Source organism: Pelodiscus sinensis, chromosome 8 (genome assembly GCF_052426305.1).
Source record: "Pelodiscus sinensis isolate ZL-2025 chromosome 8, ASM5242630v1, whole genome shotgun sequence".
NCBI lineage: Eukaryota > Metazoa > Chordata > Testudines > Trionychidae > Pelodiscus > Pelodiscus sinensis.
The window spans coordinates 34417344-34438802 of record NC_143059.1 but is presented as its reverse complement, the minus strand read 5'-3'; the positions used below and the strand labels follow the sequence as shown (position 1 = coordinate 34438802).

At 42.3% G+C, this 21459-nt stretch overlaps 1 protein-coding gene across 3 annotated transcripts in view; it reads right to left on the bottom strand.

The window, feature by feature from the left end:
* Positions 1-21459, bottom strand: part of PCDH15 (protocadherin related 15) — a 1468744-nt gene that overhangs the window by 1397501 nt on the left and 49784 nt on the right. For 2 of the 3 annotated variants that reach the window (XM_075935032.2, XM_075935036.2), the window contains exon 2: positions 12526-12577. The exons of the other annotated variant lie outside the window; for it this stretch is intronic. The gene's annotated coding sequence lies outside the window, so the exon portion shown is untranslated. The remainder of the gene's footprint in view (positions 1-12525; positions 12578-21459) is intronic. 3 annotated transcript variants of the gene reach the window in all.

The window sequence follows — 21459 nt, the reverse complement described above, 5'->3', positions numbered from 1 at the left end:
AAGGTTAAATCTGCTAAATTCAGAGCAGTATTTCCTGCTGTAAATCTTTTTTTCAGAGTGCAACCAAATACTCGTCGCCGCCGCCACCCTCCCCCCCCACACGTAACAAAAAGCTGAATGCATGTTTGTTGCCTTGGAAAACTGACTTTTCCTACCCCATTACATTACAGCACTCCAAATTGTCACTAAAATTCATATTGTTAGACTTGTCTTTTGTTCATTACACCAGAAAAGGAATAGGACGAAATCACATGAGGACAGCATGAGCACAGTTGGGACTCAAATAACCATGTTACTTTATGTATTACCCACACAGTTTATGTAAGGTATACTAACAAATCAACAGATGTGTCTGTTCTGGCTGATTTCTTGATATTTTTAAAAATACAGATATATAAAACATATTTACAAAAACTAAGCACCAGAGGACTAAAATTATTAAGAGATTTAAAAAGCCAGGTATTAAATGAGTACTTCAGAAATTCACATGCCCCCATTACAACTCATTGGTCCTAGGGTTTTAGCTAATTGTCACTGGTTGCAACCTTTTTGGGGGCCTTAGGCTACGTTTACACTACAAAGAAAAGTCAGTAAAAGATACGCAATTTGCTTATATTTTTCTGCTTTTCTTCTGAAAGAGGCTTTTCCGACATTTAGCCCATCTACACAGGGCCAAATGTCAGACAAAAAGCCCTCTTTCAGACATCCTTTCTTCCTCGTAGAACAAGATTTACAGGGATGCAGAAAAAACGCGTCTGCTTTTCTGAAAATTTTCCTCTGGTATCCTGGAAAAGCTCTGCAGTGTAGACATAGCCTTAGTCTGTTTCCAAATGCATATAAAAATCACTTTTATATTTCTCAGGTAAGGGGAATGTTTATTGGCAATACTTCGTTGGAACATATTTGCAAAATTCAGTGCATGGACATAAATTAGTTCAACTTTAGCAAAAGGAAATAAAGTTCTAGCTTGCTCTTATAGCCTGTCTCTTTCCCTTCCCCTTGTTCATTAATAATTCCTCTTACTTGATATTCAGCCTACTTGATAATACCTGAAGAAGTGAAGCAGCGCATCTTACCTTTTTTTACCTACTCTAATGATCTCACATCATATTTTAATGGAAGTCTTATGTGTTTGGGAAAAAAACTTCGCTAATTTTCAAAATAATCTTCTGCATGGAAAATATCATGTATCTTTTTACGAACTTGGAAGTAAATAGAGGCTCAATTCCATTGTGTGTAAAACTTGTGAACAGATTACCAGCAAGTGTTTTATCTGAAAAAAAGTACCTTCCTACATGTTATCAGGTCAACTTATTTCTTAGCCTGGAAGAATTAAATGATGCAAAGTAAGTAATAGAGAGGAGCAACACTAATGTCAGCTGTTGAATCAATCTGTTGCTGTTGCAGGTTTTCTGTCTGCTTAAATCTTACATCCACTATGTTTTTATTGAGACCTCTTGCTTTTTATCCATCTTAATAAATCACAACTAAGATATTCCTAAATTCAGAAAAATGACAAGACATTGTCTTAATAAATGCATTAACGGTCTCAAGCAAAAGAATTGAACTGGCATAGATCAAAAACACACACACACAAACTTAGAAGCTATTTCAAGATGTTTGACTTTAAAAGACACTTATCACACATTTACTTTAGCAAGTCCTCATAGCATTAGTACATGTTGTGATATACTCTGTTGCGAGTGCCACGGATTCACCATGAGTGAGCCTACTTGAAAAAATAAGACAATATAATTCAATAAAATTATTTGTTATTCGCTGATGTTCCAACAAATCTGTTAGTCTATAAGGTGCCACAGGACTCCTCGTCGCTTTTGCAGATTCAGACTAACAGGGCTACCCCTCTGATACTGATACCCTTAGCGACACAAAGCAGAATCAGTGGGTGAAATTCTAGACCTAACTGAAATCATTCCCCCTGATTCCTTCCCTGTTAAACTTAAATTCTCAATATAGACAGAATTCAGATTTCACCTTAAACTCACACATTAAAAAAAGTCAGTGATGCCAGACCTATTTAATGTGCTTGAAATGTCCAGTGATTACTAAATAAACATTTCAAAGAGTTAATGTATTTCCTACTGTTCCATGTTATAATATGGAGCTCTTAAGTAGAATTAGAATAGCCAGATTTTTTTCAGATTAGTGAAGGACTCTGTTTGATTATTTCTTTGTGCTTAGGTAGTACAAAAGAAAAAAGATGCTGCTAAATTTGGAGGAAATGTCTTTTGCCTTGTTACGAGCTGACAGCCACATTTAACAGAAAACTGTGCATGCAGACGATTTGTACAGCCAAGTGAATACAGATATAAAAGTAATTACAGACCTTTAAGAAAACTGTTATCAGGACCCAAAGTTGAAGGAAATCTACAAAAAAAAACCTCATTATATACTTAAAAAATATCAGCCACCCAGATTTCCTGATTGTTGAAGGAATTAGATATGTAGCGACAATCACAAATGGCCAAATCACCAATCCCTGGTGCATCTCTGCTAACTTTGTGTGAGTTACAGCAGGAACATATTTGGGTCCAAGTTGTTTAAATACTTTAGGAACAGCCCTAGAGAGAGCTGTTTGTTTGGAGGGTTAGGAGAGATGAAGAGACGATCAGCTGAAACTGTTTCATTTATCCACTTCCACAATTGCTCTAATTTCTCCAAACATCAAGAAACACACCGAATTTTATGATTAGGCCCCTTAGGGTTTTTTTTCCTTGACACTGTCTCTGAAGTTTTGTCACTTGGAGGTTAGTACTACTGCTATCTGCTCCTCTTGGAACTACTGTTGTAAGTCATCTCACTTGTGTTTCCATGCAGGCTCTAATCTGGCACAGAGAAAGCTGTGTTGAGTGCATTATACTGAATCTTATTTATCATCATTAGATTGCAGGATGAGGGAGCAAAGATATCTTATATAAAGATCATTAATATGATATTACATTGGGAGGATTTTCAAACACCAAGAAAGTCAGAAAAATAATGCAACACAACTGAATTAAATTAGAAGTGTGGGTAGAAAGATGCTAATTTGTCTTTTACGTCTCTAGCTTCTACGGCTAAGAGTCCAGACTCAATCCCAAATTCCCAGTGAGAAACCCAACTCTTCTTCGCCACAGTGTTCCCTAACAATCTGACTGAAAGGGAGATTTATTTAGACCTTTTGCATTCAATTATATAAGAACTAGCCAATTAGTCCATTAAAAAATGGGATTTTCAGGTCTCTCCTCCACGCTGGTCTTCTCTCCTGAGCCTCCAGTCTCTCGCTCCATCTCTCTATCTCCTCTTCCCTCCTCCTACTGCCTCCCCTCTCTCTCTCTCAGCTCTTCTCCGCCTCCTGCCTCTCTTTCTGTTTCTCTCTTTCTCTTCTCCTCCCCCTTCTGCCTCTCACTCGGGGGACTGTGGAATCCAAACGGTCGCTTGCGCCACTTGCTCCCACGCGGTGGCCCAGCTGAGTGATGCAGAAGTCAGCCGAGTGCCACGGTGGGAGGTGAAGGGGAGCAGGGCGTTGATGTTCACGGCCGGGGGGGGGAGAATGAAGCCACTGTCATGCTGCTTGTCACTGCCTCACGCCACACATCACTGCCCCACCCTCCTTCGCCTCCCATCATGGTGCTCAGCTGACTTCTGCACCACTCGGCCGGGCCACTGCAGGGGAGCAAGCGATGAAAGTGGCCATTTGGGCCCCGCGCTCCCATGCAGAATCCCCACGCTAAATGGGGACCACAGCGCCCAAAGGGCCGCTTGCGCCACTTCCTCTCCTGTGGCAGCATGGCTGAGCAGCGCAGAAGTCAGCCGAGCGCCACGGCATGAGGCGAAGGATGTGAATCAGGCAACAGCGCCATCTAGAGGGAACAGCCAGAGAGGCAACAGCACCTCCCAGAGGGAACAGCCAGCATTTCAGCATTACAGAGTCACAGACATTGCGCTACTATATATATGATTATTTATTTTCCCTCCTAAGATAAAATAGCTAGGTATGAAAGCTTTGTCCTTGGTTTTGTTGGTAGTATTTTTGTTTCATTTACAATGATTGTAAAACAAGGTGTTTGCATACTTTCACTTACTGTAGAATTGATTTATAGTGATTTGGTTTTTTTAAAAAAACTTTTTGTTATTTATCAGGGACTTTTCTTTTTCAGGAGACTGTCTAACTTCTTTGCAGACTGTGAAACTGGTCTCTTATATGCCGATATTTCATATATGAAATAAAGGGGGTTATTTAAATAGTTTGATACTGTTTCTCTCTCTAAGCAAAAGTCTGCGGAGAAGAACTGAAGCCTCCCCAAAATTGCTTAGATCCAGACCTATGACTATAGTATGATTAAAATGATTTACTGGGCTGCAACTCCCACATTGTATAGATATTGGACACATGATTTATTCAGTACATGATTTAAAGGAGATTAAGTTTTCAAGGCTTACAGGTTGGAAAACAATGGCCTTACACTTTAGAGACACTACAATACCTTAGAGATAGAATCAGACTGTTCTATAGTAAATGAAATTAATTTCTTTTTATTCATATATTTTCCATACATTTTCATTTATGCAGATGTACAGTATACTGTTTGATGAAAATATGTGATGTGAAACCTCAGTATTTACTGAAGGAGAATTTCAGTTTATTTGTAAGATTAAAACTATATATAGTTTGGAATCAAATTCTGTCTCTATTTAGACAACTCCTTTAAACTCATTTAAATCTGAAGAACAAAATTGCCCTACAGGTTGCACTAGTGCTCGTATAGAAGAAATAACGGGCATGATTTTGAAAGTGGCAATTCAGGTATTTCACTGAACTGCTAAAATATGTACATCTATTCAGAGCAAGAACATGAAACAATGAAAAAAAATGACTTTACATTAGCCTCATAAATATTAAAAGATGAAGCTAGCAGCAAAAGAGACAGGATAGTAAGCAATGTGGAATAGCTTACAGACATGGCCTGCTATGTAGAGCAGTATGTAAATAGCTCAAGACCTAAGCAGGGCCAGAAGTATGTGACATGCTGTATGAAGTGTGTGTGTATATATAAATGGATTCACAATATAGTACTTTGGATGTGTGATATGCCATGCACGCTACCTGTGGATAAACCTGATCAACTCAAGTGCAGTTAGATTATATGTCAATAGAGAAACTTCAGTCATGAATTTGTAGTTCTTAGACAGCAACTGGATAAGGTCTCAGAGGCTACAGATTTGGAATGCCTTTGAGACCGTATCCAATATGCTGAGTGGATAAGGCCTCAGACTACCCAAACATAATATTCAGACATAAACATCAGAAAATAACCCCTTGCCCTCTCTTTCAAAAGGAGTGTCAGCAGGGCTGGCTGTAGGCACCAGCAAAGCAAGCACATGCTTGTGGCGGCACATTTCCAGGGGCGGCATTCCAGCCATACTTGTGTGTACTTGTTTGTACTGTGCTGCTCCCGTTCTGCCCCCCATCCATGGTCACCTGCCAGAAGCAGCCCCTTCCACGTGCCCCAGGGGTCCCAGAGCCCAGGCAGGTGCCCCATAGCCCTGCCTCTCCACGGGCGGCGCTGCCTGAGTCTCTTTCCCACGGGGCCTGGACCTGTGTATGCCCCACTGCACATGCTGATTGATCAGCTGGCACCATGTCACAGACCCGGCAGGGCCCTGCAGGGGGAATAGGAGGGGGAGCGGTGCGGGGTCCTGCGGGGTGTCATGGTGCGTGGGCATCCATCTGCATGGGGTGGCCAGGGAGCCCCAGCCCCTTCCCACCCAGTCACTGTGCTTGGGCAGCAGCATCTCCCCAGCTCCCGAAGGGGAAACTGAGGCCAGCCAGTGGCAGGGCCGGTGACAGAACCCAGGCATCTGGGCTCCAACCTGGTGCTCTGGGTCATTCGGGGCCGGTCATGCTCTCAGGCTGAGCTCTTATCCCCATGCTGGGCTGTGCCAGGCCAGATCCTGTGGCCCGGGCTAAGCGTGCCGAGCAGAATGCCCCCTCCCCCCACGCCAGGGGGCCTAAGCCACGGCCGGAGCTGCCCCAGCTCTGGGTCTGGGTCCGGGTCGCTGCCAACAAAAAAAAAAAAAGGGGGGGGGGGGAGGACACAGCCAAAACATTTTTTGCTCGAGGTGGCAAAAAACCTAGAGCTGGCCCTAAGTGTCGGGAACTACTTTCTTTAATGTACAAATAATTAATGATTGGGAACGATACATTTTCACATGTGCTAATATAGGACACTTCCAAAGTTTTCCGATAAGCGTGTGTTATAGATACAAAGTCAAACCATGATTTTCAACTAGTGACTGATAATTCTGAAATCCTTTAAAAGGAACCTGCTTTTCAAAGGAAGCACTGAGCTGTCTCAAGTCACACCTTACATTTTTTCAAGTTGAGAAGTCAAAATTACTTGTCATTTAAAATATTAGGCCTGAATTTTTCAGCTATAAAATATACAATAATAATGATAATAATAATTTATTACTTACATTATTCAAATATGTTTTTAATTTTAGAAGTGATTTATATTGCTATATTAGTGACAAACACCACTGAAAATATCATATAGGTCTGTCGTTCTGTAGAAGTCCTTTCAAGAGATGGTTAGACATGTAGGCTATCTTTTTATAATAAGTTACTATTCAGATATGTTTGTAGAAGAGAGAGACAGGGGAGGGGGGCCAAGAACCTAGCCAGAAAAAGTAATATTTGCATAACTGAATAGGGCTTCCTTCTCCCAACCCTAATTCTTCACCCCAAAGGCCAGCAGTCAAGTGGTTCCCCAACACCTGACATCAATGTGCTTCTTGACCATGCAAAAGAGACGGTTACTGTACAGAAAAGCTGGTTCTCTTCTTTCCAGATTTCAAACAGAGTTTCTCTTTGACATGCAAAAATTCCTGAATTACTAAATTCCATTGAACAATTGCTCGGTCCTCTGTTTCACAAGTGAAGTGGGATTGTATTTATTTTAAGTTTGTCTGTTACAAGATGGATGCATTTTTGGCTAGAGTAATCAATCTGCACTTATTCACAAACAGTCCCAAAAATACACAGACACAAAGAAGCCAAGAAAGAAATCCAAGCCAGAAATTAAGTCACTCAACATTCTATAATATTCATCTGTCAATTCTGTGCTGGGTCATGCCGCTCTGGCTCTACCCACCACCGAGATTTCTTATTTCATATGGAGGGATACCTTCATCTTGCAGTTTGGCTTTGACCATACCCTGAAGCCATCATCCAATCTGACAATGACTGATCCATAGAAAACATTAGAGAGGGCTTTAAGTAAAACCAATTACAGCCCACCAGATCTCCTCTTCCACTCTGGATCTTGTGCCCTATCAGGAATGAAGAAAGGGGAGTCATTTCACAATTAGAGGCAAGGCCCCCATATCACTGTAGGTGCCCTAGACTGCAATTTCCTCTGATGGGAAGCTTCCTAACGTGGTACAAAGGCCTGTGTTCCTGTTCTGTGATCACTCCAAACACACAGATGATTGTAACTTTCTAGTTTTCACTCCGTTTCTTTCTATCCTCTCATGGGTCTATGGAAATATCATCCAAAAGGGGCTGTAGCTCCTGGGTCCTCCAGTGACAGAATGCAACTTTTTAAGAATGGAATTTGAAGCTTCCTACATGGCTAAGCTGATAATATTTTAGAAAGGGTTGGTTACACATTTCAATGCAATCTCCTTCCCTCCTCTGCCCCAGCACCTTTAAATACAAAATCTCTCACTACCGACATGGTAATGCATAACATGTGTGGCTCTTGTAATGGATACTACTAGAATCTCACTGAGCAACTGGTTAAGTAAACCATGAGTGAGGGGAGAGAGGTTAAAGACACCCTTTCAAAGAGACAGCAATCTGAACTTCTGGCCTTGACCTGGTAAAATATCCTGATCTGCAAAACAGATTCCCCTGGTTTTTACCCCCTCACACTCAAAAAAGCAGATACCTGGTGAAAAACCATGAACTTTTTTTTTTTTTTTTTGTTCTATGGTCTTTGTGAAATTTATCAGTATGGTTCCCATTGTGATCACGCTGAATCTCTGCACATCCTAAACAAGATAGGAAAATAGGAAAAAGATACTAAGAGGTTTAGTGACTCAACATCAGTCTCTCCCTCAACCTGATGTTACTCCTTAATATGATAAAGGAAGTGGAAATGCCAGCCTCGAGAGTACACCTACTCCCTCTCCTCCCCTGGCTTGCCCAAATTTCTTGAAGTCTACTAGAACATCTGTAAACATTGTTCAGATGCTTGGGAAAGGAAAGATTTATAGTGGACACAGTGAGTTTAAGAACTCAGAAAAATTATGGTGTCTATCAACAGAGTAACATGGGTCCTAGATTATTTTCCTTTCTTTTGAAGAGGTTGCAAAGATAAGATAACGCATGATTGCATTCATCACTACCCTCATTAAAATAAAACTTGACCAACTGACAGCCTATTTGTGGAGATCCTATTAAATATCACCACCACAAGGGATAAATGCCTTAATCTTAACTATTGAATCAAAGATCTAAAATCACTAATATAAAGTTTACTGATCAAAGAAGAGGGGTAAGAATTTCTTCCTTTCTTTGACAAACTTTTGATATTTTCTTCAAAGGAAACATTACTTGTTCTATATCCAACCTACTGTAAAACTATGTGAAGCTGTTACTTCTGATAGAATTTCTGCCTACTCAGTGCTTGATTTGTGCCACAGCTAAGATCTGGCACCTCCAGGGTTTCACAATCCATGACCATGTAGTCCTAGCACATCACATTTGTCACATCAGTTATAAAAGTTTAAAAAAACCCATCTTGCTAGAGCCCCATCACTTTTTTCATTAAAATTTAAGTTCTATGCTCTTCTAGTATGCACAGAGAAGTTACTTGCCTCTCAGTAACCCTTTATATTCATAGATCAGACCTCAGGGTAAGTGAGTACATCTATACAGCAGTGTTATTCCGAAATAACATAGTCCATGTCTACACTAAAAGCCGTTATTTTTCACGTAATGTCAGAATAATGGTGAGCTGGTGAACTTCTTACTCAGACTTCTGTAACCCTCATTTTATGAGGAGTAAGGAAAGTTGGAGGAAAAGTGCTCTTCCTTGGACTTTCTGCTGGGTACATAGCGCCAAAAGCCAAAATAAGCTATTTTGACTAAAACTATGCAATTGACGTATCTCAGGCTGCGTTATTTATTTTGGTTTTAGCCCTGCAGTGTAGATGAGCCCTTATAGAGGCTATTTGCAGCTTCTCTCTATTCCTCTGATCCATGGAAAATGGCAAGTAGACTATTTCGAACATTGTCTGTGTGCATGATAGGGAGGGAGTAATAAAAAGAATACCGAAGACCCCAGGGTTTTCTTTATTCAAATAGTTGCATTAAAAAAGTGACTCTGCAGAATACAGTCCTCTCAAATGTGAAGAAAGCAGATAGAATCTGGCTCATAAGAAACTGCAAAACTTCATTGTACATAGAGCAGTTGTTTTCTTCTTAATTGTAATATTTTTGTTCCCCTTGCAGATGACTTGCACTTTCAACAACTTTCAACATTTTTGGAAGAATGCACTATGTGCAATAATTGTCATCATAGCTATTGATTGTTTATCCCTGTATGACAGGCTTCAAGGTTGGGAACATGCCAAAGAGAACTGATTAGGAGCGCAAAACACCCAACGTAAAAAAAAATAGTAATAATAATACAGTAAGAGCTAAGAAAGTTCAAAAGGGAAGAAAAGAGGCTAATGCATCAAGTAAAAAGAAGGAGAGAGATGGCTGACAAGTTCTAAGAAAATCTGAAATGTGATAAGGGATGGAATCAAAGAATGATATAATCTTGCACAGATATTCCTTTTTAAATGCACACATTGCAGTGTTTATATTATAGACTAAAATAACAAGTCACCCAATTTTTCTGTTTACTTAATTTCTAGAGAGATTTTGATAATTGGTTGAAAGAATCAGCCAGAGGGAAACTGGATAATTAAGGTGTCTATGAAAAACCAACTAAAAAAAGGAAATTTAATTAAAATCGTGGCAAGACATTAGGTGGGCAAATGTGTTCTTGCATACATTTTAGCCACCTCTCTTTCTTAAGTTCCCCCCTGGGGACACTAAACAAATTCAACACATCATTGCCAATAAAAATGAGTGATGGACAGAAACAGAGAATGGTATAGAATATAAATATTTAGCATTGACAGTGCTCCTTTAAAATACATTGTATTGATCACCTTGCCTGATGATCATTTTCATCTCCTGTGTACTGTGATTATTTGTTAATTTTAACAGATAAATTAAAGGGAGGAAAATTGTATCAGATATTCTTTTGTTAGAAAGACCAAATCTTCTCTATATGCAGGGAAAAGATTTGGTGGGTATATATAATTCAGTCATTTTCAGGTAGTACAAAGCAATTCACATACTAATAATGACCCAATAAGTCAACAAATCATTCCATTAAGTTACTTTGAAACATAATTTTAAGTTACTTTGGCATTTAAAAAAATCAGAGGACTAATGTAAGTTTAATCTCATCCTTTGTCATCAAAATAAATTAACTCTGCCCTTATTTCTGTCTGCGGCATGTAATCCAGAAGGTGACCTCTGTTGCATATCACAAATACTATAATTTTAGTGAAATGAGTCCTAATGCCTTTTTTTTCTTTTTATAATTACTGATGCTCTTACTCAATTTTTAAGATTAACACACAATGCAGTAAGATGAGTCTGCTGTCATCTAGTGAAATGGATCATGTGAATTCCTTTGAGTATTGCTTTTTCCAGGAAGAAATCAATCTTTCTCCTCAAAAATTAAAAACAGAGAAGGCCATCCAGAGAAAATGGAAGGTATCAATTTGCATGTGCATGCTGCTGGCATGCATCTACTCACCCTTCACAAGGAAAGAGTATGATAAAAATAAACATGCCATTTGAAAAAAGGGTCTTAATGTGTCTCATATATGCCGGTGGATATAAACAACAAAGCTTTTACCAACTGAGACAGCCACTATTTTAACATCATTCACAGTTCATTAACCGAATTACCATCTTGAAGTATTCCTTAAGTTAGAAAAGGAAGTATTAACACTCTTATCTTACCAAATCAACAAGGAGTTGATGCTCAACAAAAAACTCACTAGGAGATTGGTTTACCACCTAAATCTTCCTTTCCCTCCAACATTTAATCCTAGAATCTTTGAATCAGCTTCCGTCCTTGTGCTACCCTAATATGTGTAGCACATCTTCCTTATAATCTTACATCAGATAATACGACAAATGGATTCTGCGTACATGCAGATAAATGGCACAGCAATGATTTTTTAAAAGAAACTAAATACTCTGAATACTCTCAAACAGTTCAGAGTTCAAGATGTACCTGCATAATTAGAGAATCCAGGATGTGCCAGGTTTCAGATCTCCTCCAGGTATAGACATGATAATTTGAAAAGATTTCAAGGAGTAAAGATTAATGGACAATTTCTCCACTTTCAAAACAGATTTTGGAAATTTTAGATTCCTTTAGTTCAAAGATTTAGTTCAAAGATTAAGTGATTTTCAAATCCCAAAAAAGGACTAGGGCTGCCATTGCCAAAAGCTCAAGTGAACTAGGGAAGAAGGTGAGGCAAGTATATAAGGGGTAAAAGATGAATCAACTTTAAAAAGAGGTGAGGGGAGAAGGCTGAATGGGGAGGAGGGGAGTGGAATGAAACTGATGTTGGTCTTAATGCTCTCTCCTGTCTACATAAAGTGCCTTAAAGTGGTGAACTGCTGCAGAACCGCTATACTGGGATAGTGCTACCTGGCCTAAATCAGGAAAGTCTCCTGGGGATACTAGGGAGCCCTGTTATTTCTCTGTCTCTTGAGTTTAGGAACAGAATAACCTCTGCTGATTTATCTCAAAAACTTTATTTACTGCTGATATGTAAATTGAGGTCAATCTACATCCCTTGTACTAAGACAGGCCTGTTTAACCACTTTATCTACATAGACTATGTTGTCTTAAACATGTTCTAATAACATCATACAGAGGGAATTCATAACATATAAGATTATCCTTGTAAAATACATAGTATTAATATTCATCTTATTAGCTTTCATTTACCTCACAAGGCATATTTTACATAAAATATCATTGTAGTGTTGTGTAAGGTATGAATACATGGGTTCCAGGAGTCACAATAATAATAAAAAAAATCACCTTATGGGGTGTTAGGAATTTTCTTTTTGCTAACAGTTACTTGGGTCTCAGACTCATTATCCACTGTACTCACACATGTACCTGTCTTGCCTCTAACACTAAGACAGCCTGTCCTCAGATGCATTCATAACAGAAAGAATCATCATAAATTTGTAAATCTTCAATAGGACTGAAAATGCTTCAGGAAGAGATCAGAAAAAAAGAGAACAATTTCTCAGGATTAATTTTTAAGTGACATGGGTGTGAATCAGGAATTTTACAAGTATCGAGATTAAAATCTATTTATTTAAAGTGATTTTTAAAGAATTATCAAAAGACTACTTACTTTGGGGTCTTTGCGCTCCTATGGTTCCATGTCACAAGAACATAGGAATTTCCTAACAAAAAAATAAAATCAATTTAGCCTCATCACTTGTGTGTGAAGTACTATCCCCATTTCATATATGGGTCAATGAGGGACTATTTGTCTCAGTCATAAAAAGGAATTTGTGAAAGAACAAAGAATGAATGGAGCATGATATTTATTTCTGTGTTAACAAGTACATATCCATGAAAGGACTGTGGCATCATCATAGCACAAGCCTAATGATGTTTCGCAAAGAGAGAACTCTCATTTGGATTTCGTAGACATTAAAGGTCACTGCATTTTTCCTTTGTTACACTGTTGGGATGGTCAATCCACCCTGCTGCCAGCTGTGGAGAGCGCCAGCATGTTCATTTTCTGATAGGATTCTGAAGAGTCTGATAAAGAACAGAAAGGCTGACATTCTCCTCAAGTTCTGAAGAATCTTGGGAACATACACTGCATATTATCCTCACACTGTGAAGATAGAGATCTATGAAAAAAGATGTGTTTACATTCATGTGCTAAAGTGTGAATTTTGTGATGGACTCCTATATGTAACCACACACAATAGTAACAAGATAGAGAAGTCTCTAGAAGAACACCAGCAAATTTTGTTCTATATTGAAGATAAGAACGGCCGTACTGGGTCAGACCAAAGATCCATCCAGCCCAGTATCCTGTCTGCCAACAGTGGCCAATGCCAGGTGCCCCAGAGGGAGTGAAGCAAACAGATAATGATGAAACAATCTCTCTCCTGCCATCCATCTCCACCCCTGACAGAGGCTAGGGACATCTTTCCTTACCCATCCTGGTTATTAGCCATTAATGGACTTAACCTCCATGAAATTTATCTAGTTCTTTTTTAAACCCTGTTATAGTCCTAGCCTTCACAACTTCTTCAAGCAAGGAGTTCCACAGACTGACTATGTGCTGTGTGAAGAACTTCCTTTTATTTGTTTTAAACCTGTTACCCATTAATTTAATTTGGTGGCCTCTAGTTCTTATATTATAGGAACACGTAAATAACTTTTGCTTATTCACTTTCTCCACACCACTCATGATTTTATATACCTCTATCATATCCCCCCTTAGTCTTGTCTTTACTAAACTTGTGTTTAAAAGTTATACATAAATAGGGCCTCAGTATTTCCCTATTCCATTAAACCTGTATCTCACAAACATACTGGATTTTACAGGCAAATTGAGGTCATAAAGTAACTTATAGTGGCAAAAGCTCTTCTTGTCCAGTTTGCTATCACCTCAAAATGATGTGCCTTGATGTCTACAAAGCATTGCCACTTTGATGAGGATTTACACATGCTCATATTGGTTTCCAAGGTATTAGTACAGTCTCTGGAAGTATTTCCTGAGATTCCAAGAGACTCTATATGTTTCCCAATGGAATTCACATGCAGTTTCTTTTAGTGCCTGACTGATGGCTACATATCCTTAGCGAGTCTAGAACCTGCCTTGCCTGACCTAAAAACACGTATGGTGGCTTTGACAGACATATTTTCTTATTACTGGTTGTGTGGGCATTAACTGGGATGGATTTTAGGATTCAGTATATGCCAATGATGGGGAAGAAGGTGCCTGGCATCTTCTGCACAAAGGAAAATGCAACTGTACATAATGAAGGTGGAAGAAAAAAAGCGACACTACTTACTAGCTCACATGCAAGATTCTACACTGCTGCCTGATCTGTTGATAACATATTAATTATACTGATTGCTTAAGAATTCCCAGTTAACTCTGAGGTTTGACAGGATCATGCCGCATGCCAGCACAGCAAAGTACACAGAGGTAGTACAGAATGTAAATCTGAACATACACAGTTACTGAACAACCTAAAATATTAATTACCATCATCCTAGCATGTCTCAAGGTACTCAGGTTGGAATACAGTTTTGACAGTGTGTTATACTGATGCCACTATGCCTAATGCATTTTCTGTAGGTGTTTCAGCCCCTTTTCCTAATTTGGAGTTTCTCACCCTACTATGGTTGAGGGTCCCTTCTCTGGTAATACCTTTACCTCAATCTTATTACTATACCCGTTAGTTACCACAGCATTTTATTGGCCTTATGCCTCAATTAGTTAGCTAAGGTATCATTTTAAAAGCCTGGAGGCTTGTAGGCCATTGCTTATCTCTATCTTCACAGCATGAGGATAACATGCAGTGTGCGTTGCCTGGATTCTTCAGAACTTGAGGAAAATGGCAGCCTCTCTGTACCTACTGGCTACAATACAAAGGCAATAGCACTTTTGTCAGCAAAACTTCTAAGGTCAGGAAAAAGAACCCAGAAGTTTTGCTGACAAATGTGTCTGAGAGGATACTGCTATGTCAGTGGGAGAGCATCTCCTGCTGACATAGCTACTGCCACTTGCTGGAGATGCTTTAATTACACTGGTGGGACATCTCTCTGCCTCCAGCATACAGAGGCTACACAGGGTATTTTCCAGCAGTGCAGCTACAATGGTACAACTGAGCTGTTGCAAGGTCCATAGTATGCACTTAGCCTTCATCTTCGTAACAGTGGAATTCAGTAGTTTCAGGATAAGAATTTTTACTTAAAATTACCACTTTGGTGATTTGTTTGTGAAAGCATTATGCATGGTCTTTCTTCCTCTTTTGCACCAAATTTTCCCTCCTTGTTTTCTTCTACAGCTGTAAGCGAGTAGTCGAGTCAACTATTTGACTACTTGCATATCCCCCCAATGTTGCCTCTGTATCAGAAACAGCAAGGTGGTGGGGAAAGCAGGAGCCAGTGCTGAGGGGATCTGGCTTAAAAGCCAGTTTCCTCCCCAACACTGTCTCTGTAATGCTGCCTGACCTCCCCGACACTGCTGCCTCTACCACAAAGCAGCCTTTGCCCACAGCAGGCTCAGGCTCACTGTGGGCAGAGGCTGCTCCGCATCCCGCAAAGCAGTCCTTGACCACGGAGGATTTTAGCTACTCTCTGGGACACCCTGCGAGAAGGGGCTGCTGCCATGAAGTTGCCCCTCACTGTGAAGAGAGGATGCTTCGACAGCAGCCTCTGTCTGCAGCCGCCAGGGCCGGACATGAACAGAGGCTGCTCCAACAGCTGCTGGGGCCCTCTACAGACAGGGGCTCCTTGACCCAGTGCGTGCTGGGACCTAGCAAGCCCATTTCAGTCCCAGCTTGTCCTGGGTCCAGGAGCTGCAGCTCTGCAGTTTAAATGTATTAGGAGCTGGGATGCCTGTCTCTTTCTACATTTACACTGCAGAGCCATAGCAGGGGGTAGCTCCTGGAGGCTTCCTCCCTTATTGACTAATTATGTAGTCGATACAAATTCTATCAACTAAACAATTAGCTGATTACTTGCTTCCTGACATCCCTATTTTCTTCTCCTCCTTTTGATCACATTACCACACAGACTCAAACTTTACAGACAGAAGAGACTATCATAATCATCTAGTTTAACCTCCTGCATGTTGCAGACCACAAAATCTCACACCTCCCCACTTGTGTAATAGATAAGCTCTGGCTGAGTTACTGAAATCATTAAATCATGATCTAAAGACTTGAAGAAGCACAAAATCCACCATTTACTCAAGTTCAAACCAACACATGCCCCATGCTATAGAGAAAGGCAAAAACGAACAAACAAAACCAGGTCTCTCCACTTGAGAGCTGTCACTCAAAGATGAACCTCACAAATGTCTTAAGTGTATTTGCCCCAGGTTGAGGTATCTGTTTAAATCAGTAAAACCTTTGCCTTTTTGACACCAGTAGAAGCCAGCGTGGCGAGTCAGAAGGTCCTAAATTCTGATCCCAAGTTTGTCATTGACTTGCTATGTGCTATCATTAAATCACTTCTCTCCCCCAGCTTCTTCTTGTGTGTATACATATTATATATATATATATAAAGGATATCACCACAGAGGTGCATGAATTCATTCTTATAGTGATTTAAAATGACAATTCCTAAGCTAGCCCCAAATTTCCTTCTATAAAATGTCATAGTAAAATGTATCCTCTCACAGCATTTTACATTCCAAGTAATATTCCGAAACAACATAGCCTTCTATTCTTATCAGACTGAAATGCAAAGTTATTTTGCTTTTTCATATATACACAGCAATATTATGGCAAATTCTTCTACTCAGGTCAACATGGTACCAATCTCAGTTCCTATATTCTGCCCTCTGTTCAGGCACAGAGCTCACATGAGCAATATCGTGCTTAGCTCTTACACAGTACTTTTCATTAGTAGATCTGAAAGCTCTTTACGAAGAAGTTCAGTATCACTGTCCCATTATATACTGGAAAACACAACGACTTACCTAAGTCACCAACTACACTGTGGCAAGTCTACAATTACTAAGTCCCAGATCATTACACTATATCTCAAAAGGTACTGTGAGTGTATAATTTAACAGTGGGACAGTTAGGATTTGGAGAAAAACTTGCAATTATGAATTAAAAACAATTGTTTATTTTAAAAAATTACTAGTAGCCTGGAACTAACTTTCTTCTATCACAGAAACACATGAAGGGTGAATGACACTGTTAATAACCTAATAAACAATGCGACACAAAATTTCTCCTTGAAACCAGTGAAAAACCAGACAAAAGGTGTGAGCGTATGCAATCTGGCATATATATTCAATACATATGCAGCTTGGCTCCCATTCTCTGCTGCATTATTCATGACATTTGCACTTCTGGAAAACAAATGTTTCTTTATGGAACACTGCTGCTATTTATCGGCATCTTAGAATTGCTTCTTTGTTCTTCTGGTTGTTCACTGAAAGTGCTAAATTTCTGTTTGTTTGAGGTCATATATACACAGCAAGTTATTACTGTGTAGTATGCTAATTTGCACTCCAAAACTTTCACTGCGCTATTGCAGTGTCCTCACTGGAAATGATTGTGTGGCAACTGTAACCCACACACTTTCAAGTTGTGGTGGACTGTCCCACCTAGTGGCACTGAGACCACACAGAATTAATAATGAATCTGCTCTGGAACCTTAGCTGACAGCTGGGTGGTTTTTAGCCCATGCTACAGAGGCTCATACTCTCAGCTCCAGAGATCCCAGGTTCAATTCGGCCCACAGATGACTGGGATCCCTAAGTTACATAAGCGAGGGTATGTCTACACTACCCTCCTAGTTCGAACTAGGAAGGTAATGTAGGCATACCGCACTTGCAAATGAAGCCCGGGATTTGAATTTCCCGGGTTTCATTTGCATAAACTGGGCGCCGCCATTTTTAAATCCCTGCTCGTTCGAACCCCGTGCCGCGCGGCTACACGCGGCACAGACTAGGTAGTTCGGACTAGGCTTTTTCGGTTGCCCAGCTTTTTCAGACGCCTCAGCTTCTTCCTTTGAGCCATGGAGCCAGAGCTCCCCTGGGCATGTGATGGCCCCACATGGCCATGCTGCACTTTCTGCAGCACTTTGTGCCAGCTGCCTTCCTGGTCCTGACCAAGCTCAACTCCAATCTCGTTCTGGAGACCCTCTCCCTGGATGTGGAAGCAACACCCTTGCAACCACACCCCACTGTGGAAAAGCGTGTCTGGAGGCTGGACACCAGTTCCGACTGGTGGGATCAGCTGGTCAGAGTGGTGGGACAGCCAGCAGTGGCTCCAAAACTTCCGCATGCAGGCGGCCACCTTTTTGGAGCGGTGTGCCTGGTTTGCCCCAGTCCTCCGATGATGCAACACCCACCTACGGCCCGCCATCCCCTCTGAGGATGGAGTCACAATCGTCCTCTGGAAGCTTGCCACCACAGACAGGTACAGGTCAGTAGGAAACCAGTTCAGTATGGGGAAGTTCACCATCAGGGCCCTCCTCATGGAGGTCGGGGGGGAGGAGTCCTGGAAAAGGGGGACCCTCAGAAAGAGGGGTTGAGGGAGAAGGGTGGGGAGTGGAGTGGGGATGGGGGGGAAAGCCATGTCCCTGGGTGGTTGTGCCATCCCACCCTCACACAGCCTTGCTGCTGGGGGGGGGGAGGTAGCCTCGTCATGGGTGGCTCCTGAGGATTTTGAGGGGAAGGGGGGCAGGCACCTCCCAAGGGCTCAGCCCCCACCCCCATTCTCTGTTTGTGTGTTTGTTTCCTTCTGCAAGTTGTGAGATCCATCAGTTCCATCCTGCTGTGAGACCTAGACTCATCCGCTTGGGAGACCTAGACCGGATCATGGCAGGATTTGCTGCCTTGGGGTTCCCAAACTGTGGGGGAGTGATTTATGGGACCCACATCCCTATCCGCACACCTCAACATAAAGCAGCCCAGTACATCAACCACAAGGGCTACTTTTCTATGGTGCTGCAGGCCTTGGATAACCACTGTGGACAGTTCACAGACATTTCTGTCAGGTGGTCGGGCAGGACAGATTTTTGGAACTCGAGCCTCTACAGCAGGGGTCTCCAAACTTTTCAGCCCGAGGGCCGCATTAACTATCAAACAGCAGTTCGGGGGCCGACTACACACTTGAGGTCCAAATAAAAAACAATCAAAACATGGATGTTGTTTTTAATTATTTATTTAATATTATTTTATTCAGTTATTATTTAATAACACATTCATACACTACACATGAACACCTGTATTAGTGTGAATGGTGAAATTGTTTCCTGGATGCCAAAATAGCAGACATTTCTGGCTTTAGATTTGTTGTCCCTAACATCAACAGTGACCTGAGATTATCATCGGACAAGTTTGTTCTCAAATTGTTCTTCACGTATTTCATTCTTGAAAATGTTTGTTCACACAGGTATGTTGTTCCAAAGATTGAAAGGTACCTTGATGCAAAAGTTTTGACATTAGGAAAGTCTTCCTTGGGCAAAAACTGGTAAAAACCCACCAGTCCTATTTTGAACTTGTCCCTAAGGAGGTCATTTGCTTGCAACTCAATGACTTCCAGCTGCAGTTCATCTGGGCAACTGGCCACATCTGCTTCAAATGGGTTTTGAAACAATCTCACTTCTTCTGCCTTTGAATCCAAAAAGGTCTCCACGGGCCGGATGAGAGGGCCTCGCGGGCCGCATCCGGCCCCCGGGCTGTAGTTTGGAGACCCCTGCTCTACAGCAAGCTGAAGGTGGGCACATTCTTCCCCCACTGTGACATTGCAGTTAGGAACATGCAAATGCCATTGTGCATCTTGGGGGATGTGGCCTAAACCCTGATGCCATTGCTAATGAAGCAATATACTGGCCACCTAGACCCCAGCAGGGACCAATTTAATGCCCACCTGACCCGGACCCGGATCCAGGTGGAGTGCACCTTCGCCACCTCAAGGTACAGTTCAGGTGCCTCCTGACCCGCCTGGACATGGGGGAGGACAACATCCCTGAGGTGGTGTTGGCATGTTGAGTCCTCCACAACATTGTGCAGAGGAAGTGGGAGGCCTTCCTCCTGGGGTGAAGGGCAGGCAGAAGCCTGCTGTGAGGGGAGACCCTTCACACAACCGTGGACTGCTGCCCTCCACCAGACACCTCAGGCTGGAGTGCGCATCCAGGAGGCCCCGAGGGAGAGTTTCTCTCAAGCACCTCAATAACTCTCCCCAGGGCCTCCCCCAGAGACCTCTGGCATTCTGCACTATCCCTTTCCTAGCACAATCCCTCCCTTTAATCCTTCCCTGACCTCTCAATAAAGACACTTGTTTGGTTTTAAACAAAACAAACTATGTATTGATCTTTCAATACAAAAAACTTGGGGAGGGACAAGAGGGGCTCATAACTTGGAAGGGCAAAGGGCTCGGAGTGGCATGGGGGCTGGCTGGATGTGCCATCTCCGGTGCAGGGACCTCATTGGACTTGGGGTTGGGTGGGTCCTGGGACCACAAGAGAGGGGCTGGGGGGGGCTGGAGCAGGTTCAGAGATGGTATGGGGGGGGCAGAGGGAGGAGGCATAGACATCACTTGGGAGCAGAGGGAGGGGGAATGGGCATAGCGGGGGGCAGGAAGGTGATAGGCAGGAGCAGCAACAGCACCTGGGTGTGCCATTCATGATGGCACACATGCTATTGCACCGCTGCATGAGCTGGTCTCATGTGCGGTTCCACGACTCTGCATCCTCCCTGATCTTCTGCATCAGGGTCTGCTACATGTCATGCAGGAAACTGCCATGCTGCCATGTGAGCTCTTCTGGACCCCATTGCGCTTTCAGGTCCTCTGGGCTCTGGCAGTGTGGCTCGCCCCTCAGTCCCGACTGGTCCAGCTGTGGAGAACACAAAGAGGGTGAGGCGGTCAGTCATCCATGCACACACTGTCTCTGAAGCTGTGCCCTCCTTTGTGAGCAGCGACCAGCAGTCCTCAGAACAGAGGAGGGGGATGTCCCAGGAGCAAGGCCATGTGTGAGCTGCACAGCAGGCGCTGTCTCACAGGGGCCCCATGGTGCCCGGGGTCCATACTGCCCACTTTCCCCTTCGTCTGGCCCCGGGAGAGGTGTGTATGTGTGGCCTCCTCTGAGCCTGGGAGCAAGATCCAAGCCGTGCTCAGAGGATTCCATGTTCACAGACTGCAGCCCAAGCAGGCTGAGTGACGCTCGCACCCCACCCCCTCTGCGCCCACCTCCCGCACCCTGTGTGTGTAACAAACTGAGAGCACTCACCTGAAGATCCCTCCTAGGGCATCAGAGGAGTCTTGAGAGACATCCAGCTCAGAACCACCATCTTTAACGAGAGCATGACAATGGCCGCATTGTCCACCTCTTCCTCCTTCTGTCCCTGAGCCTTCTCTTCCTTCGCCACTGTGACCTTTATCCAGGCAATGATAGGTATGTCGAGGCCAGTGTCCACAATGACAGGTGGGGAAGACATTTCCCCACCACCTAGGAGTTGGTGCTGCTCCTGGCAATAGGGGCAGGTATGGGGTCCTGCCCTGGAGCGCACACTGCACTCTCTGGCCCTCAAGCATACCTGGCAAAGCTCCTTTACCTTACTCTA